Source organism: Anomalospiza imberbis, chromosome 2 (genome assembly GCF_031753505.1).
Source record: "Anomalospiza imberbis isolate Cuckoo-Finch-1a 21T00152 chromosome 2, ASM3175350v1, whole genome shotgun sequence".
Lineage (NCBI taxonomy): Eukaryota > Metazoa > Chordata > Aves > Passeriformes > Viduidae > Anomalospiza > Anomalospiza imberbis.
Window position 1 is genome coordinate 86233146 of NC_089682.1, and position 13948 is coordinate 86247093.

General features: G+C 44.8%; 1 long non-coding RNA gene across 5 annotated transcripts; it reads left to right on the forward strand.

The window, feature by feature from the left end:
* Positions 1–4244: 4244 nt before the first annotated feature.
* On the forward strand, positions 4245–13587 carry LOC137469475 (uncharacterized). 5 transcript variants are annotated; one of them, XR_010996547.1, is made up of 4 exons: positions 5228–5921; positions 7144–7275; positions 12583–12673; positions 13182–13587. It is a non-coding gene; the product is annotated as an uncharacterized lncRNA (long non-coding RNA). The 5 variants fall into 5 exon arrangements; XR_010996546.1 differs by having other exon boundaries at positions 5229–5921; positions 13185–13587; XR_010996545.1 differs by having other exon boundaries at positions 5233–5921; positions 12583–13587.
* The last annotated feature ends 361 nt before the right edge of the window (positions 13588–13948 follow it).

Below are 13948 nucleotides of genomic sequence, written 5' to 3' on the forward strand. Positions count from 1 at the left end.
ATGTTGAGCTGCAAGTATGAAAACTGTAAGGCTCTGCTGCAGGCTGCACTGAGCCCAAGCATCCAAAAAGCTGAGGACTCACATTTCCCACTCTAGCAAATGGCACCAGTCTTTTGAGAAAAGTTTTCTTGGCTCCTTCAGCTATATTGAGCTTGGGATTCAATTCAGTTAGGAGTCGGTTGTGACTTGGATCTTGAAGGCTGTCCCTAGACTGGCAGATGAAACAAAGCCTCGGACTGTTTTGAGCACTGGAGCGTGACTGTCTATTCTGCAAAACTCTTGGACTGGTCCAGGGAGTGGTGGAGTCTGCACAAATTACTGCCCTCCCCAACAGTGCCGAGACATGCGAGCCTTTGAGAAGGTGCTGCAGGCCCTTCTGTGCAGGATGGCTTTGGTGTCAGACAATGTGCATGGGCACATTCAGTGTTCTAGGAAGTGGTGGGTACCCTCAAATGAAGAAAGGACTCTGTGTATATATATGAACATGGGCAGCCATACCTCCCAGAAATACACAGTGAGGTAATGCCTTACAAACCTGTGTGGATTTCAGTAGGTGCATGAAGGGAGCAAACTTGTACATGCTGCCTCAGAGTGCATGGAAGGAAGAGATGTTGGGGCTGCTTTTACCCCAGCTAAGCCAAAATGGAGGTTTGTGGCAATTCAGGATTAGCCAAGGGCAGGAAGAATTCGGGCACAGAACAGGAACAAGCCTGTGGACACTGGGCTTTTGATATACCCCTTCTTCTGAGCTGTGCCAGTTCAGTCATTAGTTGCGAATAAATAACAACAAAGTACCTCCCTGAATCAATGTTTGTAAGAACAGAGCCCAAGGTCAGGCACATTTGAAAAGGACACTTTTTCCCCTGAAGAAGGCCAGAGTGTGTGAAAATGAAAGACTTGGAAACGGTTAGCTATTTCCTGAAGGCTTTTCTCATTCCTTCTTATGCAAGTTAACCTGTACTTTGCCTGGATTGAAGTGTTCTTTTGGGGTTTTTTTTTGTTTTGTTTTGTTTTTTTTTGTTTTGTTTTTTTTTTTTTTTTTTAATGTATTATTGGAGATATCTTATTTTTCGTTTGAAGGAAGGTTCCAGACCTTGCAAAGTTTCTCAGTTTCATGGCCTGAAAGAACTGTGGTCACTTGTGTGGGCTGCAAAAGTTATCTGTTTGGGCCTGTTTTCAGAGGATGCTTGAGACAGACACCCCACAACAATGAGAGAAAAGAAAGGAGTCCTCTCCGTGCCTGTGGGCACTGGACTGCTACTGACACAGTTGTTTCTGAAAATTCTGTACTGACCTGTGAATCTAAACGATTATCCATCCAAATTCTGATAATCCATTTGTCATCAGGAGGACTCTGGCCAAAGTCTGCAGTGACAGTTGTCTGGCATGAAGACCTAGGTTTTCCTTTTAAGGTTGACTGGAAAAAGGGCAGGTTACTGCTATAAATTTTTCCTATTTAGGACTGGATTATGGTCTAAATGCACATCTTGATTAATATTTCACCAGTGTAAACCAGCCCCATCTCTCATTGAAGTTTCCTCAATATTTGACCGGTTGATCAGTATTCCTCTTTGGTTCAATGAATATTTAATCATGTATATAAAATCGAACAATTTCAAAATGAGAGATTTGAAGCCATTCTCCCCAGCCACAGCACACAGCTCTGTAGTGACCAATGGACATGTCAAGCCTCTGCTCTCACTCAACTCAAACGTTTGAGCCTGGACTTCTCTCATACGCTTTGTAGGGCCCCAAGCAAAGGAGTATCTTTTCTTGGTCGAGCCTTGTGGTTTCAGTCCAACCAGCTGCATTTTGATGACTGTTTCTATGTTTCTCAGTCAGGACTTGAACCTGGCCTCCCAAGTGGCAGGCTAGTTTGGAGCCCTGTTGTTTGGTGCTGTTCCCCAGGATAGTAGATTTGGTTTGGAGAGAGTTGGTTGAAGTGACTGAAGCAGAGCTAGGAGCTGAGGAGTATTGCTGGATTCCAGGACCTCTGCGCTTTCCTAGTCCTCGGAAGGGCAAGCAATGTACCTGGCATGCTCAGCTCCCCCAGGCCTTGTATGGGGGTAGCCTGATTTCTGGTCTGAGGACTGACAATTCTCTAGGCAGCAGTGGGATGAGGGAGAGCAGGGGATTGCAGCGCTAGCACAGATGTGGGGGCTTGTTTCTTGGTGTCTGGCCTTGGTGCTATGTTAGTTAATTCTACACTCAAACACATCTGTCTTCTGGGGTCCTCTTTCCCTTGAAAAAAGAAGAGGATAGATTTTATATCAGAATTATGATGCTGTTTATTAATGAGATGGAAAAACTTGCTTGCACCATGATGATCACCATAAATAAAGGAATTCAGACAATTGTTTTTGTTTTGAATGTACCATAACTTTGACTTCTAGAAGTGCTTCATTTATGAGGAAAACAGGATCAAATTTAACATCTCATGTTTCTCAATACTTCTCTAGCAGAAAATAAATTTCCAAAAGTAAGACCACATCAAAATCATATCAAACCATGTCCATTTCTGCTTAATGATGCATCTTTGTATAGATCAGTTAGCACAAACACTTATTCATTCATCCTTTCATTAACCACTCAACCATAAAAATATAACTGACATTTAAATGGTGCAGGAGGAGAGACAGGCAGGTTAGCCAGGCTGGGGATAGAGCCAGTAATTTCACAGTGTAACAGGAAGGCTCTCAAACACCCTGTGGATTAATTGAGGCTGAACTAGAAGACATGGATTTTACTAAGGTTAATAACAGCTGACAGCTTGACCTATTCCTGCAGTTTACTGTACCAGCATCAGTCCCAGGCTCTGCTTGTCTTCTTTCTCTGTCTAAGGGTGGTGATGAGAGAGTTGAGTGCCCGTGGATAAAAATCAGGGGGGAATGCCAACAAGGCAGGTATCCTAGTGAGAGTCTCTTACAGACCACCCGACAAGGGTGAAGAGGCAGGTGAAATATTCTGTAAGCAGTGGGGGGAAGTCTCACAATCTCTGGCCCTTTTTCTTGTGGAGGGACTTCAACTTATCAGACATCTGCTGGAAATACAGCACAGCAGACAGAAAACAGTCCAGGAGGTTCCTGGAGTATGTGGAAGATAACTTGGTGACAGAGCTGGTGAGGGAGCCAGCAAGGAGAGGTATCCCATTGGACCTGCTCTTTGTGAACCGAGAAGGCTTGTGGGTGATGTGATGGTCACTGGGAGGCAGACTGGGAAACAGTGACTATGAAATTACACAGGTTTTGGTTCTTGGGAAAGTAAGGAAGGTGGTCAGCAGAACTGCAACCCTGGACTTCTGGAAGGCTGACTTTGGCCTGTTTAGGACACTGGCTGAGAGAGTCCCTTGGGAGGCAGTCCTGAGGGAAAAGGGGTTCAGGAAGGCTGGACATTCTTCAAGAAGGAAATCTTAAAAGTCTAGAAGCAGGTTGTCCCCGTATGCTGAAAAATGAGTCAGTGGGGAAGAAGAAGCTTGGATGAACAGAGAGCTTTGGCTGAAACTCAGGGAAAAATGGGGAGTTTATGACCTTTGGAAGAAGGGGCAGGCAATTCAGGAGGAGTATGAGGCTGTTGTGAGGTTATTCAGGGAGAAAATTAGAAGGGCTAAAGCCAAGCTAGAACTTGATCTGGCTACTGGCATAAAAGCAATAAAATTGTTTCTATCAATTCATCAGCAACACAAGGAGGGCTAAGAACAATCTCCATCCTCATGGAGGATGGCTTATGGCTTGGACAGGTGCACTGTTTGCTGGGTAAAAAAACTGGTTGGATGACTGGGCCCAGAGAGTGGTGGATAGAGTTAAATCCAGCTGGTGGCTGGTCACAAGTGGTGTCCCCAGGGCTCAGTTTTGGAGACAGTCCTGTTTAATTTCTTTATCAACAACCTGGGTAAGTGGATTGAGTGCACCCTCAGTCAATTTTCACAGGATACCAAGTTGTGTGAGAGTGTTGATCTGCTGAAGGGCAGGAAGGCTCTGCAGAGGGATGTGGGTGAGCTGGATCAATGGGCCTAGGCCATTTGTAGGAAGTACAGCAAGGTGAAGTGCCAGGTCCTGCCCTTGGGTCACAACAACCCCATGCAGTGATACAGGCTGGTGACAGAGTGGCTGGAAGGCTGCCCTTTGGAAAAGGACCTGGGGGTGCTGGTCAACAGCAGCTGAACATGAACCAGCTGTGCCCAGGTGGCCAAGAGGGCCAATGGCATCCTGACCTGGATCAGAAATAGTGTGGCCAGCAGGAGCTGGGCAGTGATCATCCCCCCGTACTCGGCACTGGTGAGGCCACACCTCAACCCTGTGTCCAGTTCTGGGCCCCCCACTACAAGAAAGACAATGAGGTGTTGGAGCAGGTCCAGAGAATGATTGGAGCACACATCTTATGAGAAGCAGTTGAGGAAGCTGGGATAGTTTAGCCTGGAGAAAAGGAGGCTTACAGGGGACCTTGTCACTCTCTATGACTATCTGAGGTTGTAGAAAAGGAGAGGTTGTTCTCTTCCCTCAAGTAACAAGCAGTGGAAGAGAGGTAACAGCTTCAAGGGGTGTCAGGCAAGATTTAGATTGGATATTCGGAAAAATGATTCACTGAAAGCATTATCAAACACTGGAAAAGCTGTGCAAGGAAGTGGTGGAGTCCCCATCCCTGGATGTATTTAAAGAACATGGAGGATATGGCACTTAGGGACATGGTTATTGTTGGCCTTGGGAGTGCTGGGTTAATGTTTGAGCTCGATGGTATTTTCCTACCTAAATGATTCTGTGATTCTGAATATCCAGTGCTGGATTTAGCCTCTGTACAGAGTTGGGAAGTACCATCATTTGAATGTTGCTGCCCGGCTCTGGTCCCCACTGCTGGGTATACCCAGGCACACAGTTGGGACATCTCCATCTGGCTCCCCAGGGTCCCTCACCCATGCTGTTGGAAGCACAGGGCTCATGCTGATGGTGGAGTTAATGGGGCGTAAGTGAATATTGAGGTTTGTCATGTGGATATTATAGCTTGTGAGTATGTTTGCCAGTTGCTTCTATGACCTGGAGTTAGACTCTGTCTACAGGGGTCCATTAGGAGACTTTTCATGCTGTATTTATTCTTGGAGAAAAGACATTGAAACAACATGACCCGAAACAGACTAGCAAATCTGAAAACTATAGAGTAAATTACCACAGGGAAAAAAAGTCTCTGCTCAGTGCCTGCCTGGTAATGATGCTTTCTTGCTCTTCTGTTTGTTCTGACCTAGTGTTTCTTTGCAGGCAGCATAAGGCCAGTGGCAAAAGTACATCTCACAAGAACCAATTGGCTTCAGGTGTGGATTTCACAGTTGTTATCACTGTCTGTTATCACCATGCAGCTTAATGAGGCACAAGCCAGAGCAGCTTGAAGTCTCAGGTGATTTGTGTTTGCAATGCATTTTGAAGGCCATGTCTTGAGCTCTGGGTGAGGGTTGAAGGCACACACTAACCCTGCCAGGTGGAACCTGAAAAGTGATCCTTACAATAGCTGTCTCTATAGGAGTCACCGGACTGTCAGAGTGGAGAGGAAAGGTTAGGAAGGTACAGGCTGAGGGCAATACTCATATGGACACCATTCCTCTTCAGTACCAGGGTTGGGCCTTTTTATCTTGGACAGTACGTGCACCAGGAGAGCCATGCAGAAGAGTCAGACCTCCAAAGCTGAGGCAGAAATAAGGATTTTGTTGTGAAACAGACCTAAGCATAGTTGTGTGGGGCTGGTAATATGTGGAAGATGCTGATGCAGGGAATCTCGTCTGTCTGGGTTGTAGTTTCCAAAACACAATTGCAGTTAAAATGTTCAGCAGTGGTGTTGCAAAGGTGTGGAAGGCTTAGGTACTATGTGTAGGATGCATCGTGCCACTCACTGGCAATCCAATGAGTCTGAAGTTCTCCTTACCATCCATGAAAAGCAAGGTTCATTTAGCTGAGCTTATCTTAGGATGTGATGGCTTTATGGAAGTACCTCTTTCCCCTTCTCAATTAGAAAAATATCCTTGAAATGTCTTGCTCTGACCTGTACATGTTTCCTATAAATGTCTAAGTGGGACCAGATGGTTCCTACCACCCATGTAGAAAGGAAACCACCAATTTGAGCTACAAATAGGCTGCTGGTTCTTGGCTTGTTCTGTTGATCCTGCCATAGAGCTGGTCTTGGCTTTCCAAACCGTAGCAGAAGTGCAACTGGCAACAACTCAGTGATTTTTCTTTATTACTTGACACCAGGTTGTGCTAAGCAAAAACTGCTGATGTTAAGGGATATTCTGGGTGCCTTGTACAGGTATTTTTCACTCTTGAAGACTGGTAGGCAGAAGTTTAATCCCTCTCCTAGAATTACTTGCTTCCTCTGCTGTACACAAAATTGAGTAGGCTGGCTTCTGTTTGAGTCTGCACAATGTTAGAATACAAGGGCAGCAGTGCAGATCTCTGTGCTTTTGCTGTCCTGCCTCCTTTCCTGTTAGTTTCAGCACTATTTCAGCTCCATGCTTGTGCCTGCATGCTCACTCTGATCTGGGATTCCTGCCAGCTGCTACAGGCGTGTCCGAATGCCAGCTGGGAGGTGTAGGTGCAGTGATAGGATGATGCTCTTAGTACTGGACGTTTATTTTTTGACATTTTGCAGAAGAGGAAAGCAACTTCTCTGTGAGCCCTCAGCCTCTTCAGGAGCACGCTGTTAATGGGCAAAAGCAAAGATTTTTTCCATCTCCCATTTTCTTGGATTTTGGGATCTCATGGATTTCTGTGAGATGGGTGGGTATTTGGCACTTCAGATTACCAAGCTCTGTTCCTGCCAAAGCAGATATTTGCTGGCACACACTGTACCCACATGGGAAGAACTCCTTCCAGAAATCATGCTCTTGGAAGCCTCAACCCTGTGCTGGGAGTTCCTGTGACTGGATCAGGCTTTGCATTTATTTATGGGCTAGAAGAATAGTTGATTTTAGTCAGACCCTCTATGAGCATGAAAAAAAACAAAGCTGAACATCTCCTCTCAATGTTACCAACTATTGTACAGTGGTTTTGTCAGCAAGTTATTTAAGATCTTAATCCCTTTCAGCTATTAGGGGGAACTCTGAGGTAGAGTGAGACTGGAAAGAGAAGTGATTTTCTTTTGGATTTTCTTTTTTTTTTCTTCTAGTGCTGTAACCTGATGAAGAGGCAATGGCATTTCACAATGTGTACTCCATTCATAGCTACCTGCTTAAAATGTGGAAGGTGGAGGAGTAAGAAGAAAAGACTCCTTTAAATCTATAGAGGAACTCTGGTGCCTGTAAGGGCTATTTAAAGAAGAAGTAAAACCACTTTATCTTGTTAATCTATTTCTGCATTGTAACTTATGCTGCCATTCACACAGTGTCAGAAAGCTATTGTAAACCCCTGTATAAACCCACCCTGTAGACTTGAGGGGCTCGAGTCCATGGCTCTGCGAGCCCTAGAATATTGGTGGTAGGATAATAGCAAGTTTCACTCTTACAAGTTTTTTTGGAGGGGTTAATGCACAAGAGGAAGAATGTTAATGATTCCCAAAAGACCACCTACTTAGCTGCTAGCAATAGGCGATCTCTAGCGTGTGCATCCTGGTAGAGGTGAATTCTGAAAAGAGATGTGAAATACAAGCTAGGAGCTTTTGCAAATGATTATTGCAAGGCACTCCATGAAATGCTACATCAGTGAGATATCTGAGAAGAAAGCCCAGGCTGGGAAATTGCTTCAGAGTAGCAGCTGGAGGAAAGTTACCATTTCTTTGGGTATTGCTACTCATGAGAAGGAAAGCTAGTTGGACAGTTCAGGAGGATAACGTGCTGGGAGCAACATGGGAATAGACAGAATAATGACATAAAGGAAAGATGCCTGAAGACAGGCTTTGTCTCAGCTAACACTAAACATTTAGTCATCTAGGCTCTCTTTGTGGTCTGCAGAGCATGGCACTTTGAAGCCATGATTCATCTGACCTATTTTGGGCACTACCCCACCTAGGATGAGGTGAATTGCACTTTATCCATGCCTGTTTCTTCCTCTTGGTACTGAGAGAGCTTCAGGCACATAGCCTAGATACAGACATCTGTATTTTAGACACGTCAGGGGAGGTGAGACAAATTCTCCTTTGCACATGGAGTGGGATTGTGAGAGAGGACATGGATGGCCACATGGCACCCTGTGAATCTGGGACAGCATCCAGCCACCCTCTGCCCTTGTCTTCAGGAGAGATGAGGAACCAGAACGAGAGGATGGAAACCAAAAAAGGAAGAGAGAGGAAAGAGAACGAGGAGATCTGTTTCAGCCATGTTGTTTCAGCTCTCATTTAATGCTCCTGCAAGGAATACGAGAGATGTAGGCTGAGGAGAATAACACAATAAATTAGAAATTGGAAAATGTGTGTTACAAGTTTTGCTAAGATGTGAGCTTCTTCATGAACAACCAACATTATTATAACTATCAACTAAAAAAGGAACAGTGACATTTTATTATTATAATTTTGATCTAAAATTGCATTCCAAAATCTTAATGGACTATCTTAAGCTTGCTGAAATGTATATTTTGCACTGAAAATTGGGTTTTGCATGAGCGGAAAAAAAGAAAGCTTTTGTGATGACTGCAGCACAAATTTCTGTGAATGGCTTTTTAAGCTGCATTGCCAGAAATGTCATGAATCTGCTCAGAACTCCAAGGAAGGGAAGTGGTTTGAAATTCCTACCACTGCTCTTTCAGCCAGAATAGCCATTTTGAGTGTACTTCACATGAAGCATGGCTTCAGGGCTTGATATGTCTCCATGCTGGGCCTGTATTGTGCCAAGGAACTTCTCAGTGTTTAACAAATAATAATAGATATAAGCTGTGTAAGCATATGTGAATCTTCATGTTATAATTTCACGTGTAGAAAAATGATCTCATAGACACATAGGAAATAGAGCATATAGCAAAATGTGTGTTGGACTACACTCAGGCTGGAGTCTAAGTCTCCTAGACAATAAAAGCACAAATGCTGGATGGTCCCCTCCAGCCATGCACACGAAGTACTGCCTTGTGAACTGAGATGGGGGAGCACAGATCAAAACAGATTAAGAGGCCACCTTTGATCTGTTGTTTTCTCCTATTACTGCAAGTTGCAGCACTGTGATCTGTCATTCCCTGTGTGGATATTCAAAGGTGTGTGTGCATGGACAGCCCCCAGCTGGGTTACTGGGAGATGAGTACCCAGCTGCATTATTCCAGTTTTGAATATGTGTCATTCCACCCATTTCAGAGGTATTTCACCTGCAGTGAAACAGTCTCATTAAGGTGGTTCTTGATGCAGTCCTATAGCTTAACCCTGCTTTTTTCCTCCAGAGATCATCCAGGTGGTGGAGATAGATGAATCCTAGTGCACACTCCTGTTTCAAGGCATGAGTTTCTCTCAGAGACTAGGGCCAAGCTGCAGCCCTGAGCAATAACAAGGGAAGCTGGGAAAATTGGGAATAACCATGAACTGGCTGAGTTAAAAATTTCTGCTGGAAGAGGAAAACTCAGAAATGGGGCCATGCCAGATTGCAAGGAAGTTTTCCTCTGTATACTAGCAAAACAGATACCAGCAGAGCACTGTAAAAGCAAACCATAGCAAACAAAGCCTCTTCCCAACATATTTCTCACCAGAAAGTTTGTAGGTAAACAAAAGCTGCACATGCCAAGTCTGTTATAAGAGTAAGCTGAGCTGGAAGATTTCCTCAGTTATATCAGTGTAAACATTCTGAGTCCAGATCTGGCCAGTTAGTAGCCCCTGATTGATGTACAATATTAGATTCCTGTCTGCATCAGGAGAAAAATTATCTTTTGCTGTCATGTCAATTTTTTTCCTCCTTTCTCTTTGCTGCAGGATGCCTGATGGGCTATTCTGGAGTGTTAAATACAAATCACAGTGCTCCATTGGATAAGCTTCTCTATGTTGGGTAGGTCACGTGCTTCGGAGACCAAATCAGCCCGCATCTATCCACTGGCAACTTCCATTTAATGGTGGTGGCTTTGGCACAGCTATCCAGGATTTAATGGCAGAATTAGGAAAATTTTGCCACAATGTTGGAGGAAATGTGATGTGAAAATGGAAGGACAGGCAGTCCTTCCATTTTGTATTGGGATGCTGAGATGCATTGGAGTAATAAGATCTATGATTTGGGTTTGGGGTTTTTTTGTTTGTTTGTGTTTGTTTGCTGAGTTTTGTCTGTTTGGGTTTTTTTTGTTTTGTTTTTTGTTTGTTTGGCTAGTTTGTTTTTGTGGTTTTTTTTTGTTTTGGTTTGGTTTTTTGGGTTTTTTTATGAACAGTTAATCTGTTAGTAGGCTAATAAGTTAGTTCAAAGCACTGAACCCTGGAAGTTCCCTCAGTGTCTAGATCCTCTCTTTTCCATTCACCTTAGTGTGTATCTTAGGGAAATGCCTTTGCACCTCTCTTCTCAAAAGTAATCTAGAGCTAAGTGTATCTGCTTACATGATTATTTATTCATTCAGATCACAACTGGCACCCAGAGTCCATGGAGGAGCACTGGAGTTAGAAATTGCAACCCGCTTTGAAGTAAGCCACGCAGAGGTTTTAACAGGTGGAGGTCAGTGGGAGATGGGGAGAGAGGGAGGAGGTGGGTCTTGAGAAAGTGCTGTCTTGAGAAGAAACTTTGTTTGTGATCTCTATAACTTGCCTTCTTGACACTGGAGGGGGATTTTCCTAATAGAAAACCTGTGAGCTATATGAGGAGGGTAATCCACTTGACCCTTGCCCTCTCCTAAGCCTTTAAGTCATCATAACATTCAATTTCTTACCAGCTGCAGGACCACTTCTTGGGATTCATTTTGATTGCAATGTGAAACCAGCATTGTTAGTCAGGAGGGAGACCATAGTAGGGGTGTCGGAGCAGGGTACGTGAGTAGGGACATAGCAGTCATATTTGAAGAGGGTGAGAGCTGGTGGCAGCGATGAAGATAAACAGGGTGTGTTTGTGCAAGTGACCTTATTTATTTCAGCATCCTGAGGAGGGACCAAATGTACTGCATTGAAGGAAGTCAGTCCACACACATATGGGAGCAGGTCCAGCACTAAGTGGCTGGCACAAGCCCAGATGCTCCTTTGCAGCTTGGGGTTCTCAGGGCAGCTGCTGTCCTCAGCACTGGCTTTTGAGAGCTCTGTGCATTGCAGGCTGTGCTGAAATGGGCAGGGTGGTTATTCAGAGCTGGCGGGAAGGGCGTTCTGCTCTGGCACCCCCCAGCCCTGCGGCGGGCACCAGCAGTGGGGGAGAACCCACAGCCCCCATGGCACTGAATGGACCCTCGAGCAACTGATTCAAAGTTGTAATTTGTTACTTCAGCACTTGGCCGCTGAATGGCTCATGGACCGATCCTGACATTATTTCTTTTTAATACTGTATTTGTTATCCTCTGAATATTTTGGGTGGGTAATTATCCAGTGTGTACTGTGTATTGCAGAGCCCAGGAATATTTGCTTTGGCTTTTCTTCCTGGTTAGTTAGGGTGTGCGGTTTCTGGCCTAGATCTCATGGCATTGTTTCTGACTACGTAAATGAAATTTTTATACAAGAGAATAATGAATACAGACCAGAGAATAAGGCACATCCTGTGGCAATTTCACAAAGGCAATTTTTCTTGCTGAAACCCATAAGGGGCTCAGCAGTTGTGATTATTTACACATGTACTTAATGGCTGTCCACATATGACTGATACAGGATAACAGACACCTAGTAACCAGAGACAGCTGTGTTTGGTGGGTGCCTTGAATCATGCCTGGGTTTGTTTTCTTTCCCTCTCCTCTTTCCTGTTTGACTATAGAGGCGCTTCTAAGGATGAGGAAGAAAACCTTCATTTAAAACCGCATGAAACCAAAGGCTGGGTGTAACCAGCTTCAAATCCAGACAAGAGTCAGCATGTAACTTCATGTGTAAATGTTTTCGTCGTCCAGCATATCATATGGATGGGGTGGCATTTTAAAACACACAGAGAATTGCTGCCACACATGCAGTAATGTGCGCACACACACACACACCCCTTGGTGTACACAGACTTTGCACTGCACCCAGTTTGGCTGTGGTGCCAGCAGCAGCCCAGCTGTGGTGAAGAAAGCTCAGCCTGAATGTTCCCTCAGCTCACCATGAAAATTCTATGCCCTGTGTCTAGACCCACTTTGCCATAGCTGAAATGGCTGTGAAAACTGGACGTTTTAAAGAGTTTATCTGCACTAGGTGTCAGTCAGAGTGATTATTCTGCTCTATGCAAAAGCTAAAGAGTTTGCTTTTTCTGAATCTTTTAAAGTGGTCTTGTGGCTATGTTAACACACACATGACTTCAAGACATTGAAACTTCAGTATCAAGTGTCAGAAATGTATGCCCAAGCCCCAAGTGTGATCCTGGTACTCAGACAGCAGCTGTTGCTAGAGTTTAATCTATCACTTCTCATCCCACAAACAAATGGCAAATGTTCCTGAGGATCTTTTAAAAATAAAAGAGATCAAATATAAGAAAAAAAAGTTTGAATGCATCTAGAAAATAATCTTGGTAAAACACTGGAAAACACAAATTCCATTGACATGGGATTTTATTATTTGCAGGCGCTTTTGTTTACTGTCTATGCAGGTCCAGACCTTGCCTTGGGTACGCAGTGGGGACTTGCTGCAAGAGGACATGAGTGGAGATGAGGAGGCAGAGATGGATGTTCTTTGCAGATTACCAAACTCACTGCTTTTGAGAGAATGGAAATCCTTTCCTGGCAAAGAGGGTCCCGTGGGGTTTAAAGGCAAGGCTTGCCTGTCATCCATGCACCAAGGGAGCTCTGATAGGAGAAGATCTTGTGCCGTGATGCTATCTAAGCTTGGGAAGCAATGCGAGCCAGCAGGGGTGATGCCTTTATTAGCTGCCTCGTCAGCCACAATGCCCCCTTTCCATCACTGCACCCCATTCCTGAGGTTAGGATGGATGCTGGAGTGAGCCCCCCATCACAGGCTGACTGTTGCTCAGAAATCCTTGCTCTGAATGGATAAGCGAACGGGTGGTTTCATGGCGGGTTGAAAATACAGCCCCATCCTCAGTGTAACCTTTAATCTTGATTAAAAAGCTTCCAGGGCCAAGCAGCCTGGGCTGCATCCTTTGTTCAATTCTGGCAGTGGTTCTTGCATTCCCTAATCCCTGTTAATATCACTGCTTGTCAAAGAAGATTTGTGCCTTTCCTGGAAGATGGACGCCTATTTTGTACCAGCCGGGGGAGAAGGAGACGCCTCATCAGCTGGTGCTGGGAACAGCGAGTAGCAGACAAGAAAGGCATCCTGTTTTCTGGGGAGGAGTGGGAGGTGGGCGAGCATCTGGCTCTGACTATTAACTCTGGCTGCTAGCACTGCTCCTGTGTATTCAGAATGCAACACAATCCTCTATTTTAACTATGCACAATCCATGAACCTCTCCTGGCAGAGTTTGTGGCCAAGGTACCAACATAGTATCCTGGCCAAACTGCAGGACAGATTATGCTCTGCTGACCTATATTCCCCTAAAGTCATTTTCAATCAGCATAGTAGTTAGTCTCCCTTTGTGCACCAATAAATTTCTCCCTACCATAATGTTGAGCTGAGACTCCAGCAGCCATGCTCTCTTGGGGGCATTTTGCTGGCTCTTCCAAGTAGACAGAGAAAAGGTCTGAACATCCATTGCTGCTCAAGCAGCAGTCTCTGTTGCTAAACCTGAGCCCAGACCATAGTTCTTCTCAGCCTGGTCAACTCATGTCTCAGCTCCCTATTAGGGTGTCCTTCCTGGAATGTGGAAGACCTTCTCTGGCTCAGTCATGGCAGCAACTTGGTACCACATCCTGGGAGAGGGTCTCAGCTCTGCTATTATCAGGATGCCTTTGATGTAGGGCTTTTTTTTTTTTTCTCTTCTGCCATTAGCTGCTTCATTTGCTGCAGGCATGGGAAGAGGCAGGGACACTGC